We start from the raw sequence: 15,015 nt of genomic DNA on the forward strand, positions 1-15,015 counted from the left end.
TTCAAAATAGTTTCTTTTGAAAGAAGAAAACCAGTGTAGACACTGCTCTTTCGAAAGTAAACCCCCATCTTCGAAAGAATCCTTCTTCCCTTATTTTTATGGGAAGAGGGATTCTTTTGAAGATGGCATTAGTTTCGAAAGAGCAGTGTCTACACTGGTTTTTTTCGTTCAGAAGAAGCTATTTTGAAATAAGAATATGCAAATAAGAAGTCTGATATGCAAATCTGCATTTCATTTGAATATTTGAATTGCTTCATTGCATACCTCTTTCAAAAGAGGAATGCAAGTGTAGACATAGCCAAAATTATGTATGCAGATGAGGGAAGAAGCTAAAAAGAGCCAAAAGATGTAAATGTAACTGCTGAAAGGCAGCCTTGAACCTGGGTTGCTTAGTGCACCAGCCTCTGCAATTTGAGCTAAAAGCCAGATGGTTCTCAGCTTAGGCTGTAGTGGAAATGTTGTCTTTCTCTGTGTAAGTGGTCTTGGTGCCACTACAGGGACCAGTGAACTGCACCCCTAAGTGTGGGATTACATAAAGCGTTACTGTCACTTTAAAATGTAAATTATGTTCTGATAGGGAGTTCAATAAATCGCGACCTAGAATCAGGGAGTTTTGTGTTTCTGAACTGATTTTAAGACTAAAATTCTTTATTTTTCTCTTTTATTTCTGCCCCATGGGTTTGCTTGTTTAGGGCAAAACACTGCCTGAGTAGTCCTAGTCCCATGTTAGACTCATCTGGTTTTCATTAGGATCTTTTGCCTTAGCAATGCTCTTAAGTCACTTCTGAATGTAATGAATGAGGTTGGCCCTCTCTCTGGGCTACTGTGAGCTTATTGCTAATCCACATCTTGTAATTAATGAACTACTAGACGAGCATAAATGAAGAACTATGCAGCTGTGTAAAAGCCAAGACAATATCCCTACTAAATGTTTATGCATTTGACTGACAGGAAGGACCTTCAGTGACAGAAAACAGTTTAATCTATTTATGAAGCTCATGTGCAGTCTCTTTCTAATGTTATAATTATTCTCACCCACTGCTTGGGTGTTTCTAGCAAGGTGCATGGTATTTTAAGTGGCAGGGCCTTACTCCAAAGAGCTTGCTGTTTAAAGGCCTGACCCAGCTCCCATTGCAGTCAATGGCTACGTCTACACATGCCCCAAACTTCGAAATGGCCATGCAAATGGCCATTTCAAAGTTTACTAATGAAGCGCTGAAATGCATATTCAGCGCTTCATTAGCATGCGGGCGGCAGCGGCGCTTCGAAATTGATGCGCCTTGCCGCCGCGCGGCGCATCCAGACGGGGCTCCTTTTCGAAAGGGCCCCGCCTACTTCGATGTCCCCTTATTCCCATGAGCTCATGGGAATAAGGGGACTTCGAAGTAGGTGGCGTCCTTTCGAAAAGGAGCCCCGTCTGGATGCGCCGCGCAGCAGCAAGGCACGTCAATTTCGAAGCGCCGCTGCCGCCCGCATGCTAATGAAGCGCTGAATATGCATTTCAGCGCTTCATTAGTAAACTTCGAAATGGCCATTTGCATGGCCATTTCGAAGTTTGGGGCACGTGTAGACACGGCCAATGAGAGTCAGAGCAAACCCTCAGGATGCATCTACACTAGGAACTAACTTTGAAGTTAACTTTGGAGTTAGGCACTACATCGAAATAGCCAGCAGAGAGTCTACACACATTTTCCCTTACTTCAAAGTTAACATCCCAGTAGGTTGTGTGTAGACGTTTAACTTCGAAGTTGCTTACTTCGAAGTTAAACTTCAAAGTAAGCAGTGTCAAAGTTATTTTAGTAGTGTAGACACAGCCTCAGTGAGGCAACACACTAAGTACTGACAAATAAAGGGAGCTGGGAAAGGATAGAGAAGGGTAAGGGTTGCAAATGTGAAAAGTTATGTGAGACGTGGTTAATATCAGGGCCTCCCCTTGGCTCCTTTTTAAAAAATGCATGGAGAAGAAATGAATGGGCTGGCACTGAGATTGTGAGCCCGTTAGCCACCTTGATGAGGCGTTACTCATACAAGTACCTCCACTGACATCAGTGGGACTGTCCTCCGGAAGAGTAGGTCAATAGTAGGATGACAGGGATCACAGTCTTGCCCTGTGTTAGAGCTGATGGGACATTCGGGGTTATCGCATGAACTTGGTGCCAGGCTAGAGGAGGCAGAGGGCACGTTCACTGGGCTGCTCAGTATTTTTTAAATTTCAAATATTATTTTTAATTGTGCCCTCACCTGGGTTTCTAACTATTCCCTTTAAAAAAAAAACAAAAAACAACTAGAACATTTTACTAACTTTATTCTCTGGATTTCTTAAAAACCAATTTGCTAGCTTGACTTCTGTGTAAAGATTTTCATTTTGGGAATTAAACTGCCTGAAATGATTCCACTTACGCAAAACTTTCTTTGTGCATGACTAAGATCTACTTATAGCTGGGTGCTTGCTCCTGGGTATGAATGTAGATTATTCAACCAAGAATGCATTTGTTACAGCTGCTTCAGAATAGCCCTGGCATTCATACTATTTTTAACACCTGGAATTTCATACCTGTAGTCAAGTTGAAAGAGATTAGCAGTTGAGTATTGGAGGGGAGAGGCTAAAATTCTCAGAATAGTTCATTGCCTGTTTTGCTTTAAGCATATTCATACCCCTTGGTGCTCACTTGACCTGCATTCTAGCAAATAAATTTCATATGATTGTGTTAGTCACCAAAACAGATAACTTTGAATTATTAATGATTTGTAAAATTTTAATTGCATGTCTTTGTATCCACAACATGATTCTGATTGTAACACACATTCAGCCAAGGGAACAGAGGCGTGTCACATGACTGCTGTCCAACCAAAACAGCAAGAAGAGCCTTTTTTTTTTTTTTTAAATTCAGTAAGAAACTCAGTAATTCAAGAGCTGCATGCATATGAATATGTGATGGTCCTTAATAAATAAAGTCAAACCCCACTTTTTGTAACCCCTATTTTAAGAACAGCACAAACACAGTGATTTGTAATGCGATACATGTTTACTGCAGGACGTTCACAAACTTTTTACATGCTCTGTTTCCTCACACTTTACATGAGTGTGTTTAGTATCAGAGAGGTAGCTGCGTTGGTCTTCAAAAACAACAAGAAGTCCTGTGGCACCTTGCAGACTAACAGATGTTATGGAGTATAAGCCTTCATGGGCAAAGACCCAATGAAGTGGGTCTTTGCCCATGAAACCTTATGCTCCAAAATATCTGTTAGTCCATGAGTGTGTCTGTGTCACTGTCTTCCTGACTTTCACTCTTGAACCCACTTTCATTATGCCAATTTTACTTTATGTTTAATTTCAGTTTTCTTACTTAAAATGTGTTGCCTTTCACAGCAGGAATGCTGTAAACTTCCTTTTCCTTTTCAGAATCAAGATTCTATTAGCAACACAAACAAAACACAGCTCCAATATTATATCCCACAATGCACTGCACATATTAACGGGAGAGTTAGCCAATGTTTTGAGCTGAAATGTAATTTGCTATTTAGATATGAGTTGTTCATCCTTGAGCTTTTAGATGTTCACCATTTATTGAAAATAATCAGGAAGTTTGGTTTTTGTTTTGTTTTATTTTGTGATTATACTCTTGGGAGCCATAAAGAAGGCCTTAAAGAGCTGCATGCAGCTTCCAGACCCCTGGTTTAGACCATCTCAGGTAAAATTCTGGACTCTTTGAAGTCAGTGGATGTTTGGGCATTGCTTTTGTTGAAGACAGGATGTCACTTCAAAATCTTGTAACAAATTGCTTGTTAACAAGCCAGTGATCAAGGACCACTCACTGAAAATATTCAACACTTACTTTTGAATAACAAAAATGGAAAATATAATCTGTACCTGGACCATTCACTTGCCCTGCTCTAATAGACATCAATGAGTTTTAATGTCTTTAGTCACATTAATTGTTTAGCTACTACAGCCAACAACAGTTTCTGCTTTGCTGGAGTGTACACTGTAGCTTTTGTCTTATTCTGTTCATTTGATTTCCTTCAAGACAAATTCAATAATAACAGGAAATGCTATATCCTTTTCAAGACCAGCTGCCATGTGTGTAGTCTGATCTGCTTAAAACCATCAGAGGAAAAGGTGGTGTCATGTTTTTAATCTTAGGGTTTTGAGAAAAAAAAATAACTGCTTCCTGATGCAACATACTGTTCAAAACTTCAACCCTCTTACTATTATTACTCCCTCCTTCCCTGAAAATACTTTAAAATGTCTTTATTAAGACCCCTTGGCCAACATCCACAGTCTTTACTCAGGCTATGCCTACACCAGAGCATAAAGTTGATTTTAAGGCACTTAACTTGATTTTACGATGTGGCTGTCTTCACTACAAATACCTTTAGGTCGATTTTAAGGGGCCCTGAGGTCTGCTTTCATGTCCTGCCCTTCTGATGCGAGGTAATGCCAAATTCAAATGTACAAGGTTGAATTAATGCCAGTGTGGAAACAGCATTACTTTAAATCAATTTTCTTGGTCTCCAGAGGTATCCCACAATGCCCCGAATGTATCCATTCTGCCCTTTTACCTCTGCTGCTTTCCAGGTATGCAGAAAGTAGGAAACAGGAACCCCAGCAATTTGGATTCAGTTTCTTTCTGGCCAGCATGACAATCGCTTCTATCCATGATTTCTGAGGGTCGCAAAAGAGCCCCAGTGTCGAGCCCTCAAGAGATCCAGGATCTCACTTCTGTGTGGGTGGATGAAACTGTGTGGCCCGGCTGTGCAGACTATGCCTGCAGACAGTGGTGTGTGGGGTTTCAGTGCTTGAGATAGGTTCTTTCCTCCACAGGATTTAGCAGGAGAGACCGAGAAACTTGTTTTCTGCGCTTCATGGTTTTACAGGCCGCCCCCTCACCCAAGGCTCCATGTGGCTAGTAGGCTAGACTGTAGCCTCCTCCCCAGGACCACGTGGCTGCCAGGTAACGTGGACCAGGCTAGTGGACAGCAGCATGTCCTGCCCTGAATGGGGTTTCCATGCTGGAGAGGGCAACATGATCATAAAGAATTTGCAACTCATCTTAAAAGCTTCGAACTGTGTAATTTACAAAGGCGACCCATAAACATGTTATGGGGCTGGCCCTCCCAAAGCACCTGGCAGGCTAGCCCCCTCCCCACCCCCTGGAGTCTACCCTCCTGCCCCCCCACCCCACCACCACATGGTGGCTGGGCAGCGTGGACCATACTGCTTCCTTCCGTAAAGATGATTTTCCATTTAAAAAAAAGCTGCCTCTTTCCATAATGCAGACAACTCAAACAATTTCTCCCATCGGATGGGGGAGGGCAGTTCGCTGAAGGCAATGCAGTCTGAGATGACGACATCGCACACCCACATCCCCTTGCGGGGGCATTTTTTTCCCATCATGCACCGGCAAAAAACCCAGAATGCAACAGTGCTGAAGGAACTGTGGGATAGGTGCCCACGGTGCACTGCTGCAACAGTCAGACTTTGGCCATCTAGGGAGGACACGCTAAGTCGACTTTGTGAGCAGGTGCGGATACCCAACTTCGACTTTATAAATCTAGTGTTACACAGGTGACTTTAATAAATTGGACTTTATTTTCATAGTGTAGCTGTAGCTTTAGTGTCACCCATTCCTTACACCTGCATGCTCCCATTAAATCACTCAGCCATACTGGCAAGTTTTTACCTTGTACTGGGTCAATGGGGTTTTTGCCTACATAAGAACCCAGGGAAACGGAACTTATTTGTGTCCATACCACTAAGGAAAGAAATGAAATAACTTTATTTGAATTTTCAGAATTGAATTAGGGCAAAATCTGTATGCGGGGGGTTGCATTGGTTTCAAAGATATTTAAATGTCTTTCAACCACTGGTACAGTCCAGATGCTTGAGTAGCTCTGTCTCGCTTGTCCTTGAGCCTGGGATGTCCTTCAGGCTGCTTTGCCGTTATCGCCACTCCTGGACTGCTCCCAAGCAGTTTCCAGTGTGGAAGTCACTCCCAGATGTGTCTGTGCTCCTTTGGCACACAAAGGTTGATTGCAGCCTGAACTACACTGAAAGGTGACCTCAGTGCACTCCCAGTGCCAAACTTTTCCGCAGCACTGTGCCTCTGGTACTGCTCACCTCTCACTTGAAGGATACAAGCTCATAGAAAGTCCATTTTGTTAATTGTAATAACATGTGTTACCCCATAGGGAATTTCCCACTTCAAACACTCCGCTTTAGCTAAAACAATATAACGAGCACAGGAACTGCAAAAAGACTGATTTTCAACTCAATCCCAGTCATCCGGCGTAACAGAAACGCTTGGAGAGAAATAAACATAGAACACAACGAATGCTTCACTTAACAACCAATGTTAATTTCACAGCAAATGGTTTTCTCATTATAACCCACACACCAGTGTGTGGTTCACCGTCCCACGTAGTGGTACCTGGACCACTTCACAGAGAAAGAATAAGTGTCCTCTGCAGTTACATCATCACATGCACTCAGTAATGTCACTGGATAAACTTCTGGGCTAGGGCCTCTTCTGTGCAAGTGCTGCTTCTGGTGCAGTAGATCAATGGACAGAGAGAAGGAGTCGGTGGTCTTGGGTTGTCTCCCTTTTTTATAGTCCTCTCCCTCCTTTGAGAAAAATTTCCAGCTGAAGTCAGGGGATAAAAAGTTTGTAAGGGGCCACGGGGCCTGGGGCAAACCCCTCTCCTCAGTGCCGTAGCCTTGGAACACAGGGAAATGTCCCCCCACGCCCCAACAGGCCCTGCCCCCCCAAGCAACACAAGCCAAGAGACTAAGGGGACCTGGTGTGGGGTAGATGCAGGGGTCAGCCCCACTCCCATACTCACTGCCTGCTTCGCTCCACTCCACCCTTCCCTGCCCTGCCACCCTCTTGCAGTCTGCTACGCCCTGCTTCCCACCCTGTGGTGGGAAGCAGGCTGTCCTGGGGCCAGGGTGCTCTGCTTCCTGCTGCCACAGTGAGGCTGAGCGAAGCCGGCTGCAAGAGAGTAGGGTGGGGCAGAACAGGCTTCTGGGTCACTCTGGCTCCCGTTGCCATGGCAAGTAGGAGGCGGGGTCTGACCCTTGCTGATGCCCTGCACCAGGCACTCAGGTAACTCCCTGGGCTGCCCTGGTCCCATCCATAGGACAGTTGAGGCTCATGACCCCCAGAGCATGGGGCCTAGGGCAGCTGCCCTGACCCATCCTGTGACTGAGCTGGCTCTGTGTGAATGGGAACCACCTGCTGTTTGCTAAGATGCAGAATTTTTGCTCACACTTCCTGTCCTGCCATCTGCTGTTTACCAGGCGGTGGCCCAGCTGCCTTGGTTACACCAAGCAGAGGCATCAGCTTGCTCCGTGATGAGCAGCTCTGGCCGCTCCCAAGACTTAGAACATGTTTCAGTAACACCATGTTGTGGAATTTTATAACTTTGTGTTTTACCGGGACAATAACGAACAGCAAATTGTGTTTTCAAATGATCCCTCAGACAGCATTCCATGAACCCAGATTATTACAGTAACCTACAAGGGGTGAATATGGGCATACAGCCCGTCACAGGTGGTCACCGTGCAAACAGGCAATGGCGGAGCTCTCACCGTGTCAGAAACCCCGGCCGCCCATTGAGTGGGCGTGTTTTCCGTCAATGCTGGGATAGCTTTGCTGGCTGGTGCGGGACCTGCACATGCCCATCTGTGGGAACATAGTGCTGGGACTGGTATTGTGGGTATCCTCTGCACAGACGTGTGATGTCTATCACAGTCCTCACCTTGCACTGGTGCAGGGCCAGATACTGGCTGTCCTTAGGTTTTGGTTTGTTTTCATTCTATGGATTTTGATACCTATTACTCTAAGAGTATAAACGCGGAGATTTGAAAATTACTGCCTTGATCTCAAAACAAAAAAGCAGTCATGTAGCACTTTAAAGACTAACAAAAGCATTTATTAGGCGATCAGCTTTTGTGGGACAGACCCACTTCTTCAGATCAATAGGCTCACGAGAACAGACTCAATATATAAAGCACAGAGGTCCAAAAATGGTTATCAAGGTTGACAAATCAGAAGAATTGTTTTCAAGGTTGGCAAGTCAGAAGAGCAGAGGGGTGACAGGAGTAGGGTGTGGGGTGGAGAAGTTAAGAGTTAGATAAAACAAAGTAAGTAAAAGAATCCTTTCAATGAGCAAGGTAATCACTGTCCCGGTTCAAACCACATGTTAATGTGTCGAATTAGAATATAAATGACAGTTCTGAGTATTCCCTCTGTAGATGGTTGTTAAAGTTCCTTTTCAGGAAAACACAGACTTTCAGGTCATTAACAGAATGGCCCACTCCATTAAAGTGCTGGCTGACAGATTTGTGTATTTGGAGATTTTTGATGTCTGCTCTGTTTCCATTCATTCTTTGTCAAAGCGTGTTCGCAGTCTGTCCTATATACATGGTGAATGGGCATTGTTGGCACATGATGGCAGATATGATGTTAGCTGAGCAACAGGAGAATGTGCCTGAGATTCTGTGATTAACATGGTTAGGTCCAGTGACGGTATCTCCAGAATAGGTATGTGGACAAAGTTGGCGACAGGGCTTGTTGCGAGGAGAAGTTCTAGGATTGGTATTATTGTGGTATAGTCTGTGGTTGCTAGTAAGAATCCTCATAAGACTGGGAGGTTGTCTATAGGAAAGAACAGTCCTGTCACCCAGGGCCTTCTGGAGTGTGCCATCCTGATTAAGGATAGGTTGTAGATCTTTAATAATGTGTTGCAGTGGTTTGAGTTGGGGGCTGCAGGTAATGACCAGTGGTGTTCTGTTCTTGGCTTTTTTGGGCCTATCTTGGAGTAGTTGGTTTGTGGGTATTCGTCTGGCCCTGTCGATTTGTTTTTTTACTTCATTTCTCCATTTTTACATTGTTTCCTACATAACAAAGTAACAGCCGTCTCTCTTCTAAAATAAAGGTTGTAAACCTAAGTGGCCCTTCGCTTCCTGGGGGCTGGGGCTTGCTAAAGTGAGAGTGTGCCCATCCTGGACCCTGCATCCCATTCCTCCCCACCTCACCACACCCTCCACACTGGGGAGCCTGCACTGCAGCAAGGAGCCCTGAGCCTCATGGGCCAGAGTAAGGCAAGCCAGGGCCAGACCAGGCCTGTGGGCTCAGCTTGGTTGGGGGGAAGAAGCCCTATGCACTGCATCTCCCTCTCCCCAGGGCTCGGGGATGACAGTGAAGGGAACTGCTCACCTGGGGTTTTCCCCCACTGTTCCCATTGGCCGGCATTGCAGCCAAAGCCAGCTGCAGGGTCAGGGCCCGGGACCAGTGGGGGGGGCAGAGAACCATGTGTGCCCCTGGGGAGCTGGGCAGATAAGTGCCTCACCCCAGCTCCCCCCCTCAGCCCCTGCACCCCCCTCCTCTCCCACACGCTACATCCCACCCAGGCTCACACCTTGTACCCCAGCATGCTTCTGTACCCTCCCCCCACACCAGTACCCCCAACTTCACCCTGCTCCTGCACCCTCCCTCCCACCCACTCTCCTACCCTGCCCCTGCACCATTCCTCCCGCCCACCCACATCCCCCACAACCCTCTCCCGCACTCCCCACCCCAGCCAGCCCACACATCGTTCAGCCTACTCCCAAGCCACCCCTCTTGCACATTGAACCTCTCATTTTTGGCTGCACCCCAGAGCCTGAGGAGGGCACAAAATTTACTCATTCCAGGCCTGTGAGAGGGCAGTGAGGTGTCTAAGGCAGGGGCCACGTCAGTGAGGACTGGCTTTGAGGTTGGTGGGGGGGTTTTTGTTTTTGTTTTGGCTTTTCATTTGCATGTGGCCCCTGATTGACTTTTTTTTTTTTCTGGGAGTCAGTGGTACCTGATGCAAAAAAAGGGCCCACCCCTGGCCTAGCCCCTCAAGAAGGGGGCAACGAATGGTGGCTTATCCAGTGCGTATGGGACAGGTCCCTGCTCTGTGCCAGATCCCCAAGGGTTTGAATTAGTAGAGCCCTTAGCAGCAGTATTTTAGCTCAAGCTATCTCAGCTTATGCCTTACGTTCTGGAGTGCCTCATTTCAATCCCCAGCTTGTTGGCCAGCTTGGTGGCCATCACAAAACCCAAAGCTTTGCCTCAGAGGGGAAGCTGTGTTAGCTTGTAGCTTGACAAATAACAAGCAGTCCTGTGGCACCTTAGAGGCTAAGGCATCTATTGGATCATGAGCTTTAGTGTGTGGGTTTTGCCCACAAAAGCCCATGACCTAATAAATTTGTTAGTCTCTAAGGTGTCCCAGGACTGCTCATCACTCTGCCTGGCTGCATTCATAGAATCATAGAACACTAGGACTGGAAGGGACCTTGACAGGTCATCAAGTCCAGCCCCCTGCGCTCATGGCAGGACCAAGTACTGTCTAGAACATCCCTGACAGACATTTATCTAACCTGTTCTTAAATATCTCCAGCAATGGAGATTCCACAACCTCCCTAGGCAATTTATTCCAGTGTTTGACCACCCTGACAGTTAGGAACTTTTTCCTAATGTCCAAGCCAAACCTCTCATGCTGCAGTAAAGTCAATTGCTTCTTGTTCTGTCCTCAGAGGCCAAGAAGAACAAGTTTTCTCCCTCTTCCTTATGACACCCTTTTAGATACCTGAAAACCACTGTCTTGTTCCCCTTCAATCTTCTTCTTTTCCAAACTAAACAAGCCCAATTCTTTCAGCCTTTCTTCATAGGTCATATTCTGTAGACCTTTGATCATTCTTGTTGCTCTTTCCTGGACCCTTTCCAATTTCTCCACATCTTTCTAGAAATATGGTGCCCAGAACTGGACACAATACTCCAACTGAGGCCTAACCAGAACGGAGTAGAGCGGAAGAATGACTTCTTGTGTCTTGCTCACAACACACCTGTTAATGCATCCCAGAATCATGTTTGCTTTTTTTTTTTTTTTTTGCAACAGCATCACACTGTTGACTCATATTTAGCTTGTGGTCCACTAAAAGCCCTACGTGCTTTTTGGCCATACTCCTTCCTAGACAGTCGCTTCCCATTCTGTGTGTGTGAAACTGATTGTTCTTTCCCAAGTGGAGCACTTTGTCTTTATTAAACTTCATCCTGTTTACCTCAGACCATTTCTCCAATTTGTCCAGATCATTTTGAATTTTGACCCTATCCTCCAAAGCAGTCGCAACCCCTCCTAGCTTGGTATCATCTGCAAACTTAATAAGCGTACTTTGTATGCCAATATCTAAATCGTTGATGAAGATGTTGAAGAGAACCAGTCCCAAAACAGACCCCTGTGGAACCCCATTTGTTATATTTTTCCAGCAGGATTGAGAACCATTAATAACTACTCTTTGAGTACAATTATCCAGAGAGTTTTGCACCCACCTCAGAGTAGTCCCATCTAAATTGTATTTGCCTGGTTTATTGATAAGAATATCATGCAAGACCATATCAAATGCCTTACTAAAATCTATGTAAACCACATCCACTGCTTCTCCCTTATCCACAAGGCTTGTTATCCTATCAAAGAAAGCTATCAGATTGGTTTGACATGATTTGTCCTTTACAAATCCATGCTGGCTCTTCCCTATCACCTTACACCTTACACCTTCCCAGTGTTTGCAGGTGACTTCTTTAATTACTTGTTCCATTATCTTTCCTGGCACAGAAGTTAAACTGACCGTTCTGTAGTTTCCTGCGTTGTTTTTATCCCCCTTTTTATAGATGGGCACTATATTTGCCTTTTTCCAGTCTTCTGGAATCTCTCCTGTCTCCCATGATTTTCCAAAGATGATAGCTAAAGGCTCAGATACCACCTCCATCAGTATCTTGAGGATTCTAGAATGCATTTTATCAGGTCCTGGTGACTTGCAGACATCTAACTTTTCTAAGCGATTTTTAACTTGTTCTTTTTTTATTTTATCTTCTAAACCTACCCCTTTCCCACTAGCATTCACTATGTTAGGCATTCCTTCTTCAGACTTCTCGGTGAAGACCGAAACAAAGAAGTCATTAAGCATCTCTGCCATTTCCAAGTTTCCCGTTACAGTTTCTCCCTCCTCACTCATTGCTGCAGGTAGCTGGAGTCAGGGCAAACAATACAGTAAATCCTCGAAATACATGGTTTCAAGTTGCACATAACGCACTTTAACACAAGTTAACCACAACTTGAAGCTGCTCTGCCGCTGTCAGCCTGACCAGCTGTGGGCAGCTAGGCAAGCTAAGAGCCACTTCTCCCTGCCTCCCCCCAGCCACATAACTCGTGGGTTTACTGTATAGAAAAGGCCTAAGAAATATCATGATCTTGCCTCCAATGTGGTTCATGCACGGGGAGTACTTATAATGAGGAGAAAATGGCAAGAGGAACGGCTAAGATATAGCAGCGTAAGTAAGAGTGGTATGAAAACCTCACATGATTTTTAGAGTGACTTTGTTTGACCCCCACATGAATAGAAGAAGAGCTTCTTTGACACCGACATTGCCTTGGGCAAGAGTTTGTTTCTGGCTTGCATGTGATTTAGAACATTTTCAGAACAAAAAAGCAGTCAAGTAGCACTTTAAAGACCAACAAAATAATTTATTAGGATAGACCCACTTCTTCAGATCAACTTGATCATGGGTCTGGCCCATGAAAGCTCATCCCCTAACAAATTATTTTGTTGATCTTTAGAGGGCTACATGACTGCTTTTTTGTTTTCATAGAATACAGACTAACACGCCTATCTCTCTGTCACTATTCAACATTTACAGGTTCTTGAAGTGTTCCCCAGGGATCAATCAGAAAACATTAATGCCTACCAAAGAATCAACTTAGCCCTAGAGAGAGAGAAACAAGATCAGCATACAGCAGGAGTATCTCTTTTTAAGAGAACTTCACAGCAGCCAGATTTAAATAATTATTTTTTTAGTTCATGATCACAAATAAAGCCCTGTTCACTTATGTACATGAAGTTTAAAAGTTCTTGTGATGAAGATCGTTTTTGACTCTCATACAAAGATCAGACTGTGCAACTTGATGTCTGATTCAGTTGCTTTTTAATTAAGGTACAGCGTTTTTCAGAAATTAGGGCAGACCTTTTTTTAAGTCTTTGTTCTAATGAAGCCAGATGCAACTCAAATATTCCTGGCCAGAGAGGAAATGGAAAAGCACCTGAATCTCTAAGTAGGTTAGGTGATGACACATGTGAATCTTTTATAGAAGAATGAAAGGGGAAGGGAGACCAGGGTGAAAGAGATGCTTCTACTTAATTTTTTTTTTTTTTTGGTTTTGGTTTTTGCATTTCTCTCTCTGGGCAGTATTCAGCAGACTGTCGTCATGAAGGCCAGCAAGCTGGGTTTCCCCAAGGGCCATGTAATACTGCATGTAGAAGGAGATAAGCCGCTGAGCTGACAGCCACCACATGCCCAGGGGCAAGGTGGGTGGGGGACCCGGCACTGCACTGTGAAAGGGGTGGGGCTAAAAGCAGAAGGGGCAGTTCCCTAGGGCATTTAGCCCTCAGGGTCCCCTGGATGGCAGTGCTGTCCCCAACACCCACTCCCTCACAGCTGTGTACAGCTGGAGCAGCACTGCAAAGGGCCTCAGCGCTCCAAGCCCCTTTGAAAGGCTGGGCCCAGGGGCAACTGCCCTCTTACCCTCCCCGCCCCCGTTTGGTGGGCTTGAAGTTAATGCAATGGTGCAATCCAGTCTCATTAGATAACGCTGTGTAAAGCATCAGACCGTTTTGGGGAGCTTGTATTGTTAGTCATTTCTCCCCACCCCACCCCCCCATGGTGCAAAGGGATGATGTTACATTGGGGCAAATGTGGAGGAGATACTGGGCCTGTTCCCAGGAGGTTGTGAACACTTTTAGTAGTAAATGTGGGTTGTCAGCACCTCACAGTGCCAAGCCCAACATCCAGAGTGAGAAATAAAATCCAGGGGCCAAATCCTGAGGTATTTGTTTTTACCCAGAAACCATTCCCTGCAACTTCAGCAAGAATTTGCCCAACTGTAAACAGGGTTAGAACTTTAGGGCCAGGCCCCATGGATATTCTCTGTCTGAATAGTAGCTCTCTCTCAGCCTGGGACGCTGTGGCTGACAATGATGCAGGTCATTGTAACAAAGAGGAAGCCGTGCTAGTCTATACACTATCAAAACAAAAAGCAGTCAAGTAGCACTTTAAAGACTAGCAAAATGGTTTATTAGGTGAGCTTTCGTGGGACAGACCCACAATGACCTATTAGGTGAGCTTTCGTGGGTCTGTCCCACGAAAGCTCACCTAATAGGTCATTGTAACAATAAGCGAAAAGTTTGTTTGAGTTCAAGACAGAACTTTCCCCAAATAAGGAGAGAACAGGTTAAGAATATTTAGCTGTTGGGTGATGAAGCCATGCCAGGGTACTTAAGGAACTAGCTGAATCCATCCTGGAATCATTAAGGATTATCTCTGAGAACTCATGGAGGATGGGCGAGGACCAAGAAGACTGGAGAAGGGGAAACATAGTGCCTATCTTGGGAACAAGGAGGACCTCGGCAATTAAGTCAGCCAAAGTTCAATACCTGGAAAGAGACTGGATTTCCAGTATGTTAAGGGCTGCTGTAAAGAAGATGCTGAGCTGCTCTTCTCCATGTCTACTGAAGCTAGGACAAGAACTAATGGGTTTAATTTGCAGCAAGGAAGATTTAGGTTGGATGTTAGGAAAAAATGTTCTAACTCTACAGCTAGTTAAACTCTGGCGTAGGCTGGGAAGTTGTGGAACCTCCAGCACTGGAGGGTTTTGCAAACAGGTTAGTCAAACACCACTGGGGCATGATTGAGATTTGATCCTGTCACAGCACAAGGGGCAAGAGACTCTAAGACTGTAGAATGAACTTCCCTGAGAACTAAGGACCATCGCAAGCCTCACTGCGTTCTGTTCCAAGGGCAAGGCACGTTTCTCTGACCTTTCCACCTTTAATATAAACACACAGCAACAGGTGTATTTATTTAACAAGAGAAATGCCCCCACCAAAACAAGACGCTCCCCACATCTCTGCCCCGGGAGAGAGGATGAGACAGACAC

The sequence above is a fragment of the Carettochelys insculpta genome, chromosome 3, assembly GCF_033958435.1.
Source record: "Carettochelys insculpta isolate YL-2023 chromosome 3, ASM3395843v1, whole genome shotgun sequence".
NCBI lineage: Eukaryota > Metazoa > Chordata > Testudines > Carettochelyidae > Carettochelys > Carettochelys insculpta.